Here is a 22,872-nt window from a genome sequence, read left to right as displayed (position 1 = left end):
ACCATCAGTGTGAAGTCTTTCTTCTCAGAAATTAAAAAAGTCAATTAGTTGAAAGTTGTATTGCTTTTGATTACATAATTAGAATTTGCATGACGCATTTTGAACAACTACCGGATAAACTGTTTTGCAAGCAATGGGATACAGTCAATGGCAGACTGGAATTTGTACAAGAATTTGTATAAGAATGAGGTACATTGGACCAGCAAAAAACCATGCACAGTGATTAACCATTACTATGCATCTACAACTATACTCTACTCTTGGTTTTCTCGCATGTCTCAGTACTGGATCATGAATATCACTTAATCATGTAAGAGGGAAAAAAGGGATTGCTCAAGACAGGTTTTTGCTGTTTTGGGAGTTTTTCTTGTTTCTTCAATTTTGTGTGAGCATGGAGTTAGTATACATAAGTTTGGGAAAAGTGAGGGGTCCGTTTCCCCTACACAAAAAAAAAAAAACACTTGTTTAGAGCTGACCCATTTGTTTCAGTGTTACATGCAGCTTTTGAAATTGTGTGACTGAGTGTTTGCACTGAAAATGTTGGTGTTCTGTGATTTCACAGGAGAAGTTCTACTCTACCCTGGCGCACATGAGCTGAAACAGGATGATGTCCATTCATACAGCTGTATCCCAACGGTAATTGCTCACAAGAAATAAACTGTGACAGGTGTGGAAATCAATGAGTTTCCAAGATGGACAATGGCTCAGACTGCTGCTCAGCTTTGTCAGAAAACTGATTGGGTTACTCAACCATAATGAAGGAGTTCATACTGTCATCACATGCAATCTAATACAGACTCTGCTACAAATGAGACCACCCTGCAATATTACATAGCTTCTAAATCTAGGCTGAAATGAGTGAAGCCCATTCTCGGATACAATGCTCTGGGCCCTCTGGCATTTTTTATATAGTGCAGACTTTTCTTCAGTGGAGTTGTTTCATGAAACTTATAGAACTCAGATCCACATTTACCTACAACCCACAGTTTCACAGTCTGTAGACAGACAGTCTTTAACATACAGGAAAAACAATACACTACCTGTCTGTGCAAGGTGCAACCATTCTATTCATCCCCCTCATACACAGTTATATGAACTCAGATGTTTTTTTAAAGGGAAGGGAAATGTTAACCTGGATCACAAAAATGAATTGAAGTCCTTGTAAAAGCTGAGATGGGTTCTACAGATTATCACTTTACCTCATATATGACTGGAACCAAAAATGGGGAAAAGGCAAAGAGTGGTGTTGCTGTGCCTAAAAGAATCCTCGGTTTTCTCTAAGTGGTCTGTCCCAATTCTCAAGGTTTAGAACAGCATTCATAGGTAAGACAATTGGTTTCACATAAAAGGGGAGAACAGTGAGCACAGCATGATGGGCAAATTAATATGTACTATTTGCGTGAGCAGCAGTAGTTCTTACTCTAATCCCACCGACTGGTTAAGTTTTAAATGTCACCCCCCACACACACACACACACACACACACACACACACACACACACACACACAAACACTCACACATTTCACCAAATGTTATCACACTGCAGACCTCTTCAATGAGTCATAACGCAAGCATAAATAACTTTAACCATGTTAGCCATGCAGTAGCATACAGAATGCACTGATTCTGTGAACCAGGGAGCTTTCTTCTAGCTTCTGTTTTCTCAGTAGAGGCTCATACCTCTTCACACCTCCTTTTGATCTGCAGGATTCTATAATAATTTCTTACTATTAATACAATGCATTTGCTACAAGTATACTCCACTTGCTTGTAATGGCTTTTCAGGAAGTAAGAATCAAGAACCCTAAGCTTTTCTACTAGAATGTGGTAAACATGTTTTCCCCATTAGAACTTATTAATAACTTAAATAGTTTAATATTAGCGACTAAGGTTTCTTATTGTACCACTGTCATCATCTGTTTCAGACCAAAATTGCTACAGCTCCACACATAATAGGCAGCTGTGCTGCATGGTTCTCACCACACTCCTTCTAACTGCTTTTAACATCAGTAGTCCATAAACAGCAAGTATTTGGAGAATAAGGAAATCCATTCTTCATTTCCCAGATTAATAACTTTTAGCTGGTGAGATTTCTACCCTTAAACACAAATGTCAACACTATATGCCCTCTGCTGCAACCAATTTACTTTTCCAATTCATTGTTTCATCCAGATTTTAGTTTTTTCAGCTGAGAAAAGTATAGGAGGAATGCAACATTTCCTACAACAGACTCTCTGAGCCGAGGCTTCCTTGTATTTATTTCTGATTAACACTACTGTGGTCAAGGACCATTGAAACAGTGTATGCTTTTCTGCATCATCTGCACAACCATTACTACAGTCTAGGAGAAAGTAAAGAATCCAGTTGGATCTGTGTTCCTTTTCTCTTGATTTATCTCTCCACTTGGCTTAAACTGCTGAAGAAGTATAATATGAGAGTTAGACCATAATTCTAAACTCTCCACTGGTACTATATTGGAAAGGTCTGGATGTTTAAGTTGTATGTAATTTTATTTCCAAATATGATAAAATGTTTGCTCCAAATTGCCTACTAATATTCTACTGGAAAGTTCTGGTTAGTTGCCTAAGGTTGCATATTCTTAGTGTATTAAAATGTCTGCTCTACAAAGTGCTTGAAGCTTTATAGAGGAATCACCATAGTATGAAGGAAAATATTCTACGAAATGTTGTGTCATAGGTCTAACTGAAGTTAACATAACCTGGTCTTTTTAACATCAGCTCAATAAGCCAACTTTTGTGAATACAAATTGTGACCTGAAAAGCAGTAAACTTCAACATATGTACATCAGCAAAAGATAAATGCAAAGCTACTCCTCCAAAAAAAACAGATACAAGCATAAAAATATACCATAAAGTTTTGGCAGTGGAGCAAGCCCATATCTCCAGTCTGTGTACTGTGAGATCACACAACCTTGGGAAAGCTAAACCATTTGGCTGTTCCCTTTACCTCAAGACTTTGTGATCTTGAACTTGTTATAATTAAGAATGGGGTGTAGGGGATTGAGGGGATTTCCCCCCCCCCCTTATAAAATACTTTCCAGGATGTGTAATTGTTTCAGAACTATGGAAACACTGCAGATGTGCTTGAATATTGCAGTAATCACTGGCTACAATATTCATGAAATTCCACTGCAGAGCTATTTTAAATTCAGGAATATAAACCCTCTCCCGGATTTACTAATCTCACATGCAGGACTAGCTTAGTCCTGCACAGAAGCGCCTGTTTAGGAGCAGGACGGCAGCGTGCCATGCATATTAATAAGGCATGCTGCCTGAGCTCCTAGGCTTACACGGAGCATGTACAAGTGCAGGGGGCATGTCTGAGAGCAGAGCTCTCAGAATAAACACACCCCTGCAATGTAGAACAGCAGAAAGTGGTAAGAAATGAGCGAGACCGCTCATAGGTGTCCGCATATCCCCACCAACAGTCTCCCATGTGTACAACAGCAACAGTACGTATAAATTAAATGAAGAATCCCTTTTATTATTTTTTTTAAAAATCCAAGTACAGCTAACCATAGGTGTATGGGTGTGCCCATCACTTAGCTATGGTTAAAGCGGCTTAAAAGGCTGAAGAGGATAACAAGGAAGATAAATGCAAATGAAGCAGCACAGCAATAGTGTAGAGGGCAGAGCATTTGCTTAACAAGCGGGCATTCCTGGTTTGAGTCCCACTGCAGCGCAGTCTATTTTACATGGGAAAGCACGTTATAACCAATATTGTTGTTGCAAAACCCACTAAATAACATATTTATGAACTGGAATACTGCAGGAAATGCACATGTGAAGTGTCAGTGTCAAAATGAAGAAGGCACTAGTAAGCAGGTTTAAGCACAAATACACAGTAGTAAGCATATTTAAGCATTAGTAAGCGTGTTTAAGTGCGTTTGCGCGGGGGTAAGCACTGCCTACACAGATTAAGCAATTTAGAAGCTAACTGAGTATAAGAAACTGTAACTGTAAGTTAGCAGTGCTTACCTCCATGCAAACACATACAAACCCGCTTACAACTGCTTTAAAGTGCCTTAATCACTCTGTATCCAACGGCCCGTGTTCTGCCCAGCAACAAAATAAACAGCCTTTGCAAGGCTCAAACCCAGGACCCTATACACTACAGTCATAGCAGTTAACCACTAAGCCATCATAGCAATACATAACCTTGAGGTTTCAACAAACAAATTCTCACCATAGGAAAATCAAATGGAACATGTGAAAGGAATCTATGTACAGTGTGCTGTTGTATAACCTGCTACATAACATTATTATGTGAACTGGAGTACTGCAGTAAGGCCAGATGTGAGGTGCTATTGTAATAAAGTGTTAAAGTCCCCAGGACCCCACAGAGTCTACGTACACATGAATCACAGATACCATACACATATATAAGATGTAACAAATAATAAATCAATGCCAAAAGGAAAATATAATTCAAATTAAATATTAAGTAACGCTAAGCATTGCACAGCTCAGCTTAGTTGGTGTAAGCAATGTGTAGGCTGGCTAACTCAATCTGCCCAATGGTATACCTCTATAAGCAATGCCAACATTGGGTAAGCAGGTGTGCCCATAGTTTAGCCTTTTCAAAACCGTCCAGTCACGGAAAAGTGTGGGAAATCAGGCATATTTAAACCCCACAGGTGCGAATACTTCCCATAACTGGTTGCAGCTCCCTACTGTAGGCAGAATGGCTGGAGTTGGGGAAGGCACTCAATTTAGAGAGCAGCGCTTGGGCACCCAGGAGTCCAGATTCATGGTATGGCTCCTGGTAAAACACTATGAGCAGATACTACAGCAGGGCCAGTACCAGGGCTCTCAGTATAAAGTGGAGGCCTGGGACAGTCTTGACCATGACCTCAACAGTGCCACTGGTATCCCCCGGACTGGTGAGCAGGTCAGGCATCACCATGCTGACCTGAAGGGGTAATGGGGGGATCTCTTGGAGCAGTGGATCCAAGAATTAAGGGGGATGGCCGATGCCCCAGCACTAAGTACCCATTCTACTACGTAGATAATGATTGCCTAGCTTGTGTATACTATGGACAGGTAATGGCTAAATATCACTGTATCTCTCTGACAGCTGCAGATGAGCGGGCTGCGAACCAGCAAGCCCATGCTGCTAGGCTGCAAACGCTGCATCGCGAGGCAGGTTAGTAATAATCTTACATGTACTGTCATAACAAATAAATATAACAGTTCTAGAAAGTGTTGTACCAGTATAAAAATGTATTGTGTATAGGATGTACTGAATAAACTAGACAACATGGCAGGAAGACTGTCATATAGGTTGTGTGTAAATAAAGGTGTAATACCTTGTGAATAAAAGTATAACCCCTGGAGTGCTTGTGTACATTCTGCTTTCATATGTTGTTGTAGTGTTGCATTCTATAAATAGTACTGTTGTATTAAGCAGTGTTACCCACACTGTTGAACGCAGATAAAATGTATAGGAAGTTCAGTATAACAATGTTGGAAGTCCCAAGAGGTCAGTCATATTGTACAACTGAGGGAGACTTAGACAGAAAACATTGGAATGCTTCACACCAATTCCCTGATGGCACAGTGTACTGTGATGTCAACTGTAACACTTTTATCACACACAGCAGGGGTTTGAATCCTGGGAGTGGTAGTAAGTTGTATGCATAATCATACCCTAGAACTGCACAGAGTTTGTGAGAATGTTCAGATAGAAAGCTGTATGCATAATTAGACCCAACAACTGTACAGAATTTGCTAGAGTGTTCAGATAGTAAGCTGTAAACATAATCATAACCATCAACTGTACAGACTGTGGCAGAATGTTCAGGTAGTAAGCTGTATGCATAGTCATACCTCTCAACTGTTCTGATCTGTCCAGCATGTCCAGATAAATGGCCCAAATATGCTTCCCAGTAACCTGTTCCCCTGACAAATCAGTGTGATGATCCAAGAAATGTAGGCAGCTTTTACTGACATATAACTGATAGACCTGTACATAGTCAGAGAATGTATATGGAAACAAACCTGTCATTGCAGCATCTCACCCAAAGTGTATGACAGCAATTCTCAAAATATGTCACATTAACACCTGCATCCTGTCAAGCCTTGACCAGAGTGTGTGCAATAACAGATTGTTAGGTATGTGTATAACATCGACATGGAATCTAGGAGTACGTGTAGAATTTGTCAGGTAGTGTTAACAAAGATTTTCTCCAGCTATAACAGGTAAGAAGTGCAGACTGTAGGTACAACACAGTTCACTTATATACTTGTCTACAAGCATGGAAACTGGGAGTATGTGCAGAAATTGTCAGGTAGTGTTAACAATGATTTTCTCAACAGCTGTACCATGTAAGAGGTGTAGACTGTAGGTACAACACAGTTCATTTATATACCTGTCTACAAGCATGGAATCTGGGAGTATGTGTAGAAATCATCAGGTAGTGTTAAAAATGGTTTTCTCAACAGCTATAACAGGCAAGAGGTGTAGCCTATACGTGAGACACAGTCCATGTATATGCTAATCTACAAACATACCACTGTACAATGTAAGGACATTGGGTAGTGTAATAATTCATGTAAGGGACAGATCACTGCAGTGACTAAGAAAGATGTGAAAACTACAGGGATATATTAGTTGTTAATTGACCTCTCTTTCTCTCTCACCCCCACCATATGTGCAACAATAAACTAATTACACACCTCAATGGGTACATGTACACTCCAAACTTTTGTTTGGACATATGTCCTATTGGTTTATAAATATTCACATTTGATTCCATGCATGTGCCATGTTAAAATACTCCCATATTGGTGGCCTGTTGCTATCAATGAAACCTGCATGCTGTTGCAATGGCCACTGTTGTCCCATACATGCATGTGTTCTGCTCGCTCTGCAACTGTTGTAAATCTGGTGTCATGGGTTAATGGGAATACCTATGCATGCTGTTATAACTAATCCTGAATGCTGTTGACTATTACTAACTGATATCTTTCTCAAAACTGCAACACCATAGCTCATATGGGAAGGCCTGTCCCAGCGGACCCACCTGTCCCACCTCAGCTGGCCATGGCACCGGGCACCAGCACGTCTTCGGCCCAGCCTGGAACCTCCTCCTCCATTGGCCCTGCACCACCTTTGGGTGGAACTGCTGCAGGGGATGGGGCTAACCCCCCCCCAGGAGTGGGGGCAGAGAGGTACCTGTCACCCGCCGTCAGGTTCGGGACATGGTGCATAGCGAGCTCAACAAGGAGATTCAAGACAAACTACGCCAGTGTGAGGGCCACGTGTTGTAATTAGAGGGTGAGTCTGCCCCTAGTACTCAGCCTCCAGCACAGCCACCTTTGGGGCTGTGAAGCAGTGGTGACTGCCCATAGGTGGGGCCTCAGTCCCACTGTTTCCATTTGGGGGATCATGGGCTTGCGACTTCGAAACACCCCTCCCCGTCCAAGGTGTTTACCCCCACATGTGTCATATACCACCCCTGTATGCATCTTGTTTGTCTTGTCTGTTAACCTACCCAACCTACCTCCCCAAATATACCTACTACCCCTCCCCAACATCCCACTCTCACCTGAAAAAAGGGGGCAATCTGTTCGCACAAAAAAATCTCATCCCATACATAGCTGTCCATTTCGCACACGTGTCCACAGGACACATGTAATCTGGTCTAATTGGCATCACAACAAATTATTGTTGTCCTCACCCCTACCCAGGGGTTTGAGTGTCCGAATCTAACTCCAAATTCAGTGTATATGCACAGCTGTTACTGTAGAAGAAATGGGCAGCTATGGACCTTCCTTACACCCTTCCTGCACATCCCTGGCTAATTTCCCTACTGTCTTTCCCTCTTTGTACCCCTTTTTTCATCACTTTCCAATCAACCCCTTTTTCTTTTCTTTTAAAGAAAGTAGTGTGGGAGTAAGCAGGAGTAAGCACTATTAAACAGCAGTGAGTGGGTTTAAGCCTGTTTGAGTGGGGGTAAGCACTGCCTACACAGATTAAGCAATTTAGAAGCTGAGTGTAAGAAACTGTAACCGGAAGTTAGCATTGCTTACCTCCGTGTAAACACGTGCAAACCCACTTACTACTGCTTTAAAGTGCCTTAATCACTCTGTATCCAATGGCCAGTATTCTGCCCATCAAAAAAATAAACAGCCTCAGCAAGGCTCAAGCCCAGAACCCTACACACCACAGACAAAGTGATTTACCACTAAGCCATGCCACATATACATAAATCTGATGTTTTCACAAACATATTATCCAGCTCAGTTATGCAGCAGTACAGAGAATGTATACCAACATGTAGATGTATGTGTGTGTGTAATATATTAATATCAAAACAAGATATATATATATATATATATATATATATATATATATATATATAATATATATATTTAGAAATATGTACATATATATGAATATATAAGAGCAAGCATACATGCAAATGCCTACATCTACACATATATATGTCAACACCTATATGTCAACATATACAGAGCATGTTACATATATGTACACAGATATATATCTCTGTAGGTATATACAGACATAGTTATATATATGTAAGCAAAAATATATACCTATATAGGTATATATGGCCATACAGCTGTGGACAGCAATGGTAGATTAACAGACACATATATGTCCACATGCACCGTTAACGGGGTTGAGAGGCCCCAAACAATATACATCTTGTACGAACTGGCATTCCCCCCCACAGCCAACCACGTCCACCCTGCAATACACTACCAAGTGTTGCAGATCACATAACCAAGACCTGACACAGCATGGGCACATGATGTTAACAATACTACATCCCATCTGTATGATGTCAGGCTGGTAGTGATAACATATCATGCAGTACAGTCTGGCTCACATCCCCAGGATACATATACACAGACACATATATATATATATATATATATATATATATATATATATATATATATATATATATATATATATATATATATATATATATACATATACATATATATATATATACATACATATACATATATATATATATATATATATATATATATATATATATATATACATATATACACATATATATATACATATATATATATATATATATATATATATATATATATATATATATATATATATATACATAATATATATATATATATATATATATATATATATATATATATATACATACATATATACACATATACATATATATATATATATATATATATATATATATATATACATGTGACTACACGTACACACGTAGAGATATGTACAGTAAGATACTTATGTAGTAGGCGCACATAATATGGTACAGACACTATGCCTACAGTTAACACCCTAACGACTGGACACTGGATGAGCCACCCATACAAATGACATAGGTTACCTGCAACATATATCCACAGAGAGGTCATAGGATAAACACCACACACAGGTTTGCAGAAATGGAATACCTTTGTGTACTATTACAGATTTATATTCCATGTCATATAGCTGTTCAGACACTGATATCCATATCAACAGAGTAATGCAATTGTGAAACAGTTATACTAATAAGGTAGTCTGGAAAGGTCCACAACTGTTGCTGTCCAGGCCAGGCCCTTCAAATCATACATTAGTAAAGACAGACTGGGCCACAGGATACGACACAATCAACAGTAAGTGACACAGGTGTATAGTCCAGCAGCCTCTATCTACCCTCTGTACGCAATCACTAGGTTGTAAAGACTTCAGTTGACTAATTGGGATGTAACTATTACATAACAAGGCATAACTGACACAATCACAGGAGCAAAACCATAGACAGGAGAACATTGTTACAATACAAAAAATCAGAGCATGCTCATCAGGATTCTATCTTGAGATTTGTCACCAGATATGGCAGGAACCAACCTATTGTCAGGGATATACTTAACTGCAACTGGAAAATTCTTTTGGCTAATGACACTTTAAGGTCAATACTAGGCCCTCAATGTCAAATGTCATACAGAAGAGGCAAGAATTTGGGAGGGCTATTTTCACATTACAAAACAGAGAAGGGAGGTGCGATATATCATCAGACCACTATCAGTGGTGATAAACTAATTGGTACTTTTCCATGTGGTCACTGCTGCTCCTGTTTACAAGTTAGTACACTAAAAGAATTCACCAGTGCCAACACCAATCGGGTATTTAAAACCAGGGTGTTTGGTAATTGCAGCAGTACATGGGTTATTTACTTAGCTACCTGCCAATGTAAAGCTTTTTATGTTGGTCAAACCTCTAGGTCTCTTAGAATAAGGATGACAGAACATCGTAGTGACATGAGGAACAAAAAAGAAACAAATGCTTTATACAGACACACGATACAACATCCCAATGCCCAGTTTATGTTCATGATCATTGACAAAATTCAGGGAGATAGGAACAACCAACAGGGTTGGCACACCATTTTAAACCACAAGGAACAATATTGGATAACCAACCTTGGATGTTTATTCCCCCCAGGTCTGAATGACCATCTGTGAGTTTCACTGAACACTGGAGGATTTCATAATCATGGTTACAACAACAAACATTCATATAGATCAAGAATTAGTACGAACCATTCAATGGTGGTTAGGCCTACCAACGCTCATATTATACTCTACAAAGCATGATAAAAAATTGTTCAGGATACGAATATGTATATGTATGGTTTGGTATTCGTATCTGGTATGTTGGCGTTAAACATTGAGTATTGTACAATTACAATGTTGAACTTGTATTATCTACAAGCATATTATTTCAATTTATTATAATCTATAATATAGCTGAGAATAAGGCCACTATACTCTTTTTGCCTTATTTTGTAATATATTATATGATCAGTACTTGGTTCATTATTATTCAATTCTTTTGAACTTGTGGTTATCACCCTTCAAAATATATATATACTAGTGGTATATATTTTCTGCTTTTTTACACTGTGATATGCATTCACAAATAGTGACTATGGTATTGGTCTATTACCTTGTAATATGTATGTCATATAATGGCTTACTTCCAGAGCTTTGATTTTTATCTTTAAAATATGACTTAATATCTACACCTCTGGCATTTTGTGTCACTGGTCATATGCTTTAATCAAGAATGGAACATGCACTTTGTTACTCCAGCCACTGGGTGGTGCTGTAATATTGCTTCCAGGTAATCAGAGACTAGTATAAATGCAGGCTGCTTTATTTCATTCAAAAAAACTTTATTGTATTCATTGGTAAAGGCTGAATAGCCGAAACCGGTCTGGATTTGAAGGAATTATAAATAAATAATCATTATTTCTTCATTACTGCATGTTCACTATCGTTTTTTGCTGGTCGTTGGTGGTTTACATTGTTGGCTTGACCCTGCATGCCATCCTTGCGAAGCGTATGGTTGTTTGCTGACGTTTTTGGCTTCGCTGGTGGTTCTCGATAGTGACACAGCATTTCTGTGTTGGCAGCTGGTTTTTTGCAACATTTTGGTATATTTTTTAGTCGCTTTCTGGTCGTGAAGCAGTGGATGTCATATTTCTTGTCCAGCACTTACCACATTGGTGAATTGTTTAGTTCAAAGTGGATGGGGAATTAACATTTTGACCAGGGAAGAATTACCTTGGAATTGCTTTGGTTTACATGCGGATAAACTTGGGGGCCTAAAATCATGTATGGTGGTTCATTCTACTACTTTGTGGCATCTGTTTAACAACTCCTTTCTGTGCAAATTGGTGTTCAGAGCTTCATCCATAGCATTCAACATTTTATGGATCAGAAGCCTATAAACCCAGGAACAACAGGAATAACTCAGGTACTGTGACTAGTGGCAGGACATAAATCTAAATTTTCAGCTTCATTATATATTAACCATTTTTGTACATTTCGCAATCTTTTTTGCATTTGTGCTGTTAGAGGTCAGCAATACTGGTGGATTACAGGCTGATAAATCGGAAATTCATGGAAGGCATATGTACTATCGTTGATGTATTAGAACTGGTGAAAACATCATATTGACTTTAACTTTTGAGATTTATTTGATCTCGAAATGTATTAGTGAATTGTTGACTCTAAATGCTATATTCATTAAATATCTGGTATACATACAACAACATCAGCTATATGTTGTGATAGGTTTGTCAACCAAGTGGGATACAATCTTTGTTACAAAATTTGATATCATATTGAAGTGTCTCATTCACCACAGTTACTTAGTATGCATGTATATTGACAAACTATTTATGCCATAGTTGGTCTAGGATATATAACAACAGGAATTGATCCATAACAGCACAGTTGACTTGGGTGAATGATAAGTGAATCATATTTATAACAGCTTAATGTAAGTGTAGGAGGGAATAACACCTTTATTTTTATTTTTATCTTGTGTATGAACAATTATATGTGTTGTAATCGTTTTATGTGTGCAAAACCACCGCTTGAAAATTGTATTGTCAGTTCACAGTTGGACTAGGTTACTACATGTACTACAAGGGCAACCCAGTGTTGAAATCTTTGGCAAAGGCAATATGTGCTAAGGGGTTTCAAAAGTTTTATTGCCAGATATCACGTGACAAATAATAATACATCTTTGTATATTCTTTAACAAGAACTAAAAGCCTTTTCAGCATTGCATTTTGAATATAAAGTATATATTGTGTTCACAAATATATATGTGCCAAGCATAATACAGATATACTGATAGACACATATATAGACAAGTGTGGATGTCAGCGTTCATGAGCAAGGTTTTTTCTAAGTGATGTTCTTTGACCAAATATATTATAGTTTAACTGTTGAAAAATATTTATATATTTTTTATTGACACCTAGGTTCTCAGTGCAGTCCGTGTTGAACTATTACTAATTTGGACATATTGATTGAAACAGATTTGGTCTCTAGTTGGTCAAAATTCATAAATACATTGGAAAAATGGATTTGGAGCAACTACTAACGGGATTATGTGCTGATCGACATGATATTGGGGTGTTTGGTATGAATAACATGTCAAGCAGTAATCCGAGTGGCTCAAATATTACCATTAACAATGGCTGTGAAATGGCACCTCAGACTTTTTAAGGCATATATTAATAAGGATATCACACCAAGAGGACTTACAGTTAAGTTACAGCCTTTGATCAGTAGGTCGGAGGACAGGCTGACCAAAGAATGGAACCAAGCTCTCCAACAATCATCAATGACTTTTGTCAAGATCCTTGCATCCTATTATGAGAGAATGGTGGACATTTGTTTAATGGAAGTTAAAGCTTCATGTGAAGAATGTAAGAAATATGAATCACAACCAACATATGCCACTTTGGTTAGTAAATTATCCAAAGAGCTGGCTAATTTTGACCAACGAACTAAAGATAGGAAAATACGTAAGTTCAATAGGGACTGTACTGATTACCAAAGAGGCCGTCCTTTTGACACATTAAAAACTGTGAGATTCTATGATTTTGGTCAAAAAACACCAGGAAACAAACCCAAGAAAAGGCCTAGGTCTATTCTAAAATCCTCTGACAAGACTTTAGCTAGTACCTCAGGGGATGACTCATCTTGCACAGACAATGACTGTAATAACTATCGAGAATCACCCAGAGGCAAAAAAATTAATGTTCACTACCCTTTAGACATACAAACAAGCGACAAGGGGGTCGCAAACACAAATATAGGAATAAGATCCAATTCCATGCAAGGGCTATTACAAACAATGTTGAATTGACGGAATTTGAGTTTCATAATGTTTTGAACCTTTCTAATGTTCAACTGACAGATGTACAAACTAAACTACTTAATAAAGGACTTGGTTTTATTCCTAGTTTTTTTATTAATGAACATGGCATTGTTAAGGATGTTTTGTCTTTCTGTCGTAACCTGAATTTGAAATTATTCTTTTCAGACAACACCTCCCAAAGATCACTTGATTTCAAATTTTTGAAATCAGACTTTCAACCGCCCATGAACAAACATGTCTCTATTTTCCAACAATCTGTTCTCAGGGATTTACATTTTCATCATAATGAATCATACATTCTGGGCCAGAATATGTCACCCATGGAAAAGGCAGCCTTGGAGGAATTAAAGCATAATCGCGACATTGCCATTCTACCTGCAGACAAGGGTGGTGCCGTGGTGGTTATGAACATTGGGGAATACCTTGATGAGGGGAAAAGACAGTTAGCTGATACTAGATGTTATATGCAGATGTACATTGACCCGACTGGGTTTTTAAAAAAGAAATAGACTCTTTTCTGAAACTAGCTGAGGATGAGGGTATCATAACAAAAAATACTGTTAAACATCTTACTGTCAAAGACCCACAGAAACAAATCTTGTATCTTCTCCCAAAAATACATAAGTCCATTTCAAAACCCCCAGGTAGACCCATTGTATCAGAGATAGGGTCCTTGATGGAACCACTATCAGCATTTCTAACACAGTATCTCAAACCCCTTTTAACATCAGTTAGGGCCCGACTACAGGACACCACGCACTTTTTACAAATTTTGGAGGATACACAGCTAGAACCAGACTGGTTAATGTGCACGTTGGATGTTAAATCTTTATACACAAGTATTACACACTGGGAGGAATTATAATCCCTGCAATACTGGCTTGAGAGAACAAACTTATATCCTCCGGGCTTCAACACCTTACTTGTCTGCATGGTGGAGCATGTATTAAACAAAAATGTCTTTTATTTCCATGGAGAATGCTTTTGGCAGCTACAAGGGACAGCAATGGGAGCTTCCTTTGCACCCATTTATGCTGACTTATTCATGGCCTATTTTGAAGAATGTATGATATATGACAAATCACACAATATTTACATGGTGAAAATTGATATCTGGCGACGATATTTGGATGATTGCTGGATGGTGTGGAAGACGGATGAAGCATATCTAAAGGAATTTATGGAGTACCTGAATGGTAACATTTGGGGTATTGAGTTTACGGTTACATGTAACAGGAGTACCATAGATTTTTTGGATGTTACTGTTTACCGTAATGCAGATGATACTCTAAGTACCAAAACATTTAGAAAATACCCTCAATACAATACCTTGTTACATGCCTCCAGTATGCACCCGAACCATACCATCCGCAACATCCCTAAGTCTCAATTTATGCGTATCAGACGCATTTGTTTATCTTATGATGAATTTGAACATGCCAGATTTGATATATACCATAGATTTCAGGACAGAGGATATAGAGACATAGATATATATCAAGCTAGTTCATGGAGCAAAACCATAGACAGGAGAACATTGTTACAATACAAAAAATCAGAGCATGCTCATCAGGATTCTATCTTTAGATTTGTCACCACATATGGCAGGAACCAACCTATTGTCAGGGATATACTTAATTGCAACTGGAAAATTCTTTTGGCTAATGACACTTTAAGGTCAATACTAGGCCCTCAATGTCAAATGTCATACAGAAGAGGCAAGAATTTGGGAGGGCTATTTTCACATTACAAAAACAGAGAAGGGGAGGTGCGATATATCATCAGACCACTATCAGTGGTGATAAACTAATTGGTACTTTTCCATGTGGTCGCTGCTGCTCCTATTTATAAGTTAGTACACTAAAAGAATTCACCAGTGCCAACACCAATCGGGTATTTAAAACCAGGGTGTTTGGTAATTGCAGCAGTACATGGGTTATTTACTTAGCTACCTGCCAATGTAAAGCTTTTTATGTTGGTCAAACCTCTAGGTCTCTTAGAATAAGGATGACAGAACATCGTAGTGACATGAGGAACAAAAAAGAAACAAATGCTTTATACAGACACACGATACAACATCCAATGCCCAGTTTATGTTCATGATCATTGACAAAATTCAGGGAGATAGGAACAACCAACAGGGTTGGCACACCATTTTAAACCACAAGGAACAATATTGGATAGCCAACCTTGGATGTTTATTCCCCCCAGGTCTGAATGACCATCTGTGAGTTTCATTGAACACTGGAGGATTTCATAATCATGGTTACAACAACAAACATTCATATAGATCAAGAATTAGTACGAACCATTCAATGGTGGTTAGGCCTACCAACGCTCATATTATAATCTACAAAGCATGATAAAAAATTGTTCAGGATACGAATATGTATATGTATGGTTTGGTATTCGTATCTGGTATGTTGGCATTAAACATTGAGTATTGTACAATTACAATGTTGAACTTGTATTATCTACAAGCATATTATTTCAATTTATTATAATCTATAATATAGCTGAGAATGAGGCCACTATACTCTTTTTGCCTTATTTTGTAATATATTATATGATCAGTACTTGGTTCATTATTATTCAATTCTTTTGAACTTGTGGTTATCACCCTTCAAAATATATATATACTAGTGGTATATATTTTCTGCTTTTTTACACTATGATATGCATTCACAAATAGTGACTATGGTATTGGTCTATTACCTTGTAATATGTATGTCATATAATGGCTTACTTCCAGAGCTTTGATTTTTATCTTTAAAAATATGACTTAATATCTACACCTCTGGCATTTTTGTGTCACTGGTCATATGCTTTAATCAAGAATGGAACATGCACTTTGTTACTCCAGCCACTGGGTGGTGCTGTAATATTGCTTCCAGGTAATCAGAGACTAGTATAAATGCAGGCTGCTTTATTTCATTCAAAAAAACTTTATTGTATTCATTGATAAAGGCTGAATAGCCGAAACCGGTCTGGATTTGAAGGAATTATAAATAAATAATCATTATTTTTTCATTACTGCGTGTTCACTATCATTTTTTGCTGGTCGTTGGTGGTTTACACTGGCAAACAGAACAGTCTTTATGGCAGGAGGCAGTAGGCCTGCAGTAATGCACTTTATGTAAGTAATGTCAAGATAGGTGACATGTATAGTACTGTACATCCAGAGACCTTAAGGCAGCTCACCCCTGATACCCCCACATGGTGTAACAGCCTAGGGTATGTATGGTGCATCCTCCACTAAACTCACTAATACAGGGCCATATACCACTGTTACATACACTGGCCTCTGGAATGCATATGAGCACACATGTATTGTGTAGGTGAAGCCCACACATATATGGCCCCAGTCCCACTGTATGTGTGGGGGATACAACAGCAGTGGACTGCTGGCAGGCATGGCAGCATGGTACACGTATATGTGCATATGTATCTCTATCTGTATACGTGTAGACATATACTGCTCTGTATATGTATATATCTGTATGTGTATATGCATATCTATGTACACATACACAACCATCTATATATGTCTATATCTACATGTGTAATTATCTATATAGATATCTGGATAATCATATGTACATATATATTCACCATATGTCCTGAGCATGGGATGTAGCCCTACCTCAGCCCCTATAGTCCCACCTTCGTAGTGCAAGGGGATGTCAGGCATGTATAGAAGGTATATTAGCAGACTATTACTACTGTAATAGGGATTGTCTTCACAGGTATGGTATGTGTGGGATGTCACATCTGATTTTCACATGTGCACCACTGGCTACTGACAGACATCCTAAGGACATCATAGTACAGTACCGCTGCAAGCACGTAATGCTCTGTGGACTACAGCAGATATATTGGCCAATAGATGTGGACATTCTGACATACTCTGTACAGTCCAGAGGTATACACAGAACCCCTTAGTGCAGAACATGTGGACCAAGCCTGACCATATGGATGTTAACAGCCATGTAGATGGGTATAACACTTAATGACTGGTATACATTCGCCCCCATGCATTCACACACCTCTGTCTGCCCTGACACATAATAATTGCTGGTACAGAGATGCCATGGCCACATACTACCCACTAGATATTGACATACATCTGTACAGCATCTCGCCGCTCTGTCTGACATACATGAGTGTTAAGGGACACCCGGCAGCAGTACATCTGGAAAGTATCTGGACATGACACCTCGCTGGGTAAGTACACTTAGCTGCTAGGCATGTAACAAAGCACTGTGCAGGCTACAGGCAGACTGGCTCAACACTGGCCTACATGTCCTATGGGGGAATGCACATGTACCTGCATATATAGCAGGCTCTACAGGCATGTCACAGCACAGGTTAAGATACACCTGTGTGAAAGTGCATAACCACAACCAATGTGAACAAAGCCACATATGGAAAGCTAGCATAATATTACAGTATATGGACTACCTGTTCAACACCATCCTCATATGTGCCACTTACACACTAACCCTACATATACTGGGCCGCTACACAGTGTGGACTGATGCCCGTCTGTGGTATGGGACATGTGTGTGCATGGCCCTACAAACATGTAAGCCAATATGGTAAAATACAGTAGAGCAGCATGTAACATCAGATAGGATGGGACCTAGGACGATGACATCTACCACAGTCTGTACACAGGCCAAGGTACATTTTAACAATACACACACTGTCAGTATTCACCATAAGTACACAGACCTCAGTACTGTAAAAACAACCACAGAATGTCCAGGTCATGTCATCAAATATAATCCCTACTGTACATAGGGTGGGAGGATGGCCTAATGGTTAAGGTGTTTGCCTTACAAACAGAAGGTGCCAGGTTTGAGTCTGACAAGGGATAATTGGCTAGGCTTACAATGGCTTGCAAGGGCAGTTAGTCTAGTACTAACCTATGAACCTATGAATGGTGTACAGCACATATGCACCTCTTAATGCACGACATATATACAAAGGTTGATAGAGTTGTGGCTGGAAGCACATACACAGGGCCAATATTGACATGTTGCTGTGATAAGCTCATACATTTACTGTTGTAACAGGGTTTGTTGCAACATATGCCCTATGAGGGATATGAGGTCAGTAACTGTCATGGCGTTCACCATCTGCAGACTGCAATACTCACACTACCTTCTACAGTTCACAGATAGATTCTCTGTGGGTAACACATGAAACCAAAGGCACAACACACTGCCCAGTCTGCAGATGACCCTACAGATGGGGATTCCTCATAAACATAGAACTGACATGGCAGGTATTAAACATGTAGGACAGCCATATCCACACACACACACACACACACACACACACACACACACACACACACACACACACACACACACACACACACACTGTTAAACCAACATTACTCCAAATGCAGTATAGCAGCACTTACAGTCTGTAGTCAGGTCAGGCACATCCCCCTCCTGTGTGTTGGGCTGTTTCCACAGTGTATGTTGTTAGAGGTAAATCTGCACTCCATCTGAGATGCTGTTTGTCAACCAACAGATCTAGATCCTGCTCACAGTGAATGAAAAGGGCCAACAGCAACATGATGTTCCTAGATATTGGAGTGTGTTTCCATGCAATTGGCTATGGGAATGTTACCATAGCTGTTCCACATGCAATCAGTTAGGGGAGGGCTGCAATTCATGCAGAGGCCATCATCTGACCATGAGCATCACTTAAAATGCACATGCTGCTGCCTAAGAAAAGCAGGTTTAGGTCTCCACATCCACCAGTGAGGGAGTGAGAGAGGCAGACAGAGGCACTGACAAGTCAGGGAGGGGTGGATGAGTAAAACCTAAGCATGTTTGTGTCACACACCTACCAGCACAGGGTATCAAACCCCTGATGACTATGTAGTGCTATCACAGTCCTATGCAGTTATTGGATGCGCCACATAGGTTACCTGGTGTGGAGTCTTCAGAACATATATGTGATGGTGAGTGACATCTGCAAAAGGGATGTGGTAGCTATACAGTAGGTGAAGTACATGTGCCTGTCTGCATGAAAAGGTGCCAGCATCAACACAGTCACACTCTCACAGGGATGCACACACATTGTCACACTTGGCAGGGCCAGGGATACAGCTCATCACTATTGGATTGCCACAACACATTACTGTGCAGGTATCAAATGCACCACATGGGTCATACAGAGGGTATATAAGCAAAAGGTATGGGGACGTGTCTGACATCAGACAGCATGCTTCAGTATGCCACTGGGGTTGTAGTGAGTGTGGATGTGATCATATGCATCATACAACACACACACAAACACACAGGGTGCCAGTACTGACATGCATGGGTGCATTTCTGCATGGGTATGTGGTGGCCGACTGTGCCAGATGGCTATACAGGGCTAGGTGATGGGTATACCTTGGCATCAGGCCACATGACAGTGGTCTGCATTCTGGCTCAGGGCTGTGGTTTCTGCATTTACCCATATAGGTGGGTATTGTATCCACCATCCAGTCACCTGAGTGACTATTGCGTGTGGCCAATGCTGTGCATCGCTTGCCATGTATGTGTTCCTTAGTCCATGACATGGACAGTGTCTGGGATGTGCACACCTCCCACATGCATGTACAGTGACATGTGGAACTGTACCTGGGGTGTCGGGCCCATGTTGTGTACACAGATTATCATCAGATGTGCCAGTCTTGGCCACCTGTGGCAGGAACTGATAATGGACAGCAGGTTACCCCTGCACCTACATTGATAGCATGCTAATGACATTCCCGGGTGTCAGTGGCATCTGTCCATACAGGGTATGTTTTCAGGTATGGTATGTCCTTTGTGGGTCACATGTGATGGCACCACAGGTGTTGCAGGTATCCAGTGGGGAACATGGGGAAGGTGCACTGTCTGCATGTATGTGCCTATTGTACAGATGGACAGGGTGCCATGCCCTTTGTAGACCACTGCATTCACTCCATAGTTACTATCAGTCGCCAATATGCAGTGTACTACACACATGTATATGAGACATGGGTTGAGAGTGTGCTCTGGGTAATACTGGGGTTGTTAACTGTGATTGCCTGGCCTTGATGTCACATGTATGGGTATGGATTTGCACCCCAGCCTCTTAGCTATTTCACATCTGTTATCCCTGTACAGTGGACATTGTGATATATACTAGGGCCACTATATAAGAAATATGCAAAACCCACTCCCTATTGGGCCCAGGTGTCACACACTCACACCCACCTCCACACAGGATATGAGTTACACACACACACACACACACACACACACACACACACACACACACACACACACACACACACACACGTCATGTCTGGGAGTAGAACCCCTACCTAACCAGTTTATTACACTAATAATACGCAATTATAGTGCACATCACAGAGATTACTGGAGTACTCCTTCCCCAAAGGTGTATATCACATTGGATGATATCAGCGGGATTGCCAAAGTAGGCCATTTGAAACATACTGAGTGTGACTAGCCTAAAATGCATTGCTCCCTACACAGACACTGAAACACGTAAAACATCCACAACCAACATATGTGGGTATTGAACCCCTAACAGGGGTCTATATCACACTACAGCATAGAGCTCTTACAGAACACACCACGGGGATTATTGGTGAACCCTTCCACAAAGGTGTATTTCACAATGAATTACACCAGCAGGATTGCCAAAGTAGGGCATTTGACATGTACTGAGTGTGACTAGCATAAAATGCAATGCTCCCTACACAGACATTGAAACACACACAAAACATCCACAACTGACATGTGTGGGTATAGAACCCCTAACAGAATTCTACATCACACTACAGCATGGAGCTCTTATAAGACGCACCACGGGGATTACTGGAAAACCCCTCCCCCAAAGGTGTATTTCACAATGAATGACACCAGCAGGACTGCCACAGTAGGGCATTTGACATGTACTGACTGTGACTAGCCTAAAATGCATTGCTCCCTACACAGACATTGAAACACACACAAAACATCCACAACCGACATGTGTGGGTATAGAACTCCTAACAGAGGTCTATATCACACTACAGCAGTACACAGTTATGGCACATGCTACAGAGATTATTGGGCTACAGTCTTCCCAGAGGTGTATTTCTAGGTGGATGACATCAGCAGCCTTGCCAAAGTAGAGCATATGAATTGTATGGAGTGTGACTATCCTAAAAAGCATTGCTCTCTACCCAGACAGGGGCAGATAGACACACACACACACATGCCAAGTCTATGGGATTAGAACACCTACCTAATGATTTTAGCACACTACAGCAGTACATAGTTATGGGACGCACCACGGAGATTACTGAGATACAACCTTCCCAGAGGTGTATTTCCAGGTGGATGACATCAGCAGCCTTACCAAAGTAGAGCATTTAAATTGTAGGGGGGTGTGACTACCCTAAAAAGCATTGTTTTCTACACAGACAAATTCAGGCAGACACACACACAATTGCCAAGGCTGGCGTTAGAACTCCTACCTAACAATTTTATCAGACTACAGCAGTACACAGTTACAGCACACACTACAGAGATTACTGGGATACAGCCTTCCCAGAGATGTATTTCTAGGTGGATGACATCAGCAGCCTTACCAAAGTAGAGCATTTAAATTGTAGGGAGTGTGACTACCCTAAAAAGCATTGCTTTCTATACAGACAGACACACACACAGTTGCCAAGACTAGGGTTAGAACTCCTACCTAACAATTCTATCACACTATAGCAGTGCACAGTTACGACATGCACTACGAAGATTACTGGAATACAACCTTCCCAGGGAAGTATTTCTAGGTGGATGACATCAGCAGCCTTACCAGAGTAGAACACTTCCATTGTAGGGAGTGTGACCACCCTAAAAAGCATTGCTCTCTACACAGACAGAGCTGGACGGATACACACACACACACACACATTTGCCAAGGCTGGGGTTAGAACTCCTACCTAACTAGTTTATCACACTACAGCAGTATGCAGTTACAGGACACACCACAGAGATTACTGGGATACAACTCTCCCAAAGGTGTATTTCACAGTGGATGACCTCAACAAGCTTGTCATAGTGGGGCTATGGGGAGAACAGTGTGTGTGCATGGGCCATA

General features: G+C 40.1%; 1 protein-coding gene across 1 annotated transcript in view; it reads right to left on the bottom strand.

Annotated features, from left to right (window-relative positions):
• The window catches only part of BCAN (brevican), a 923,936-nt gene that overhangs the window by 774,795 nt on the left and 126,269 nt on the right, over positions 1-22,872 (bottom strand). The gene's annotated exons all lie outside the window — the stretch shown is intronic.

Source organism: Protopterus annectens, chromosome 8.part0, assembly GCF_019279795.1.
Source record: "Protopterus annectens isolate FY-2018-M chromosome 8.part0, PAN1.0, whole genome shotgun sequence".
Classification (NCBI taxonomy): Eukaryota; Metazoa; Chordata; order Ceratodontiformes; family Protopteridae; genus Protopterus; species Protopterus annectens.
The sequence above is the reverse complement of the archived record's forward strand: the minus strand, read 5'-3'. Positions and strand labels throughout refer to the sequence as shown.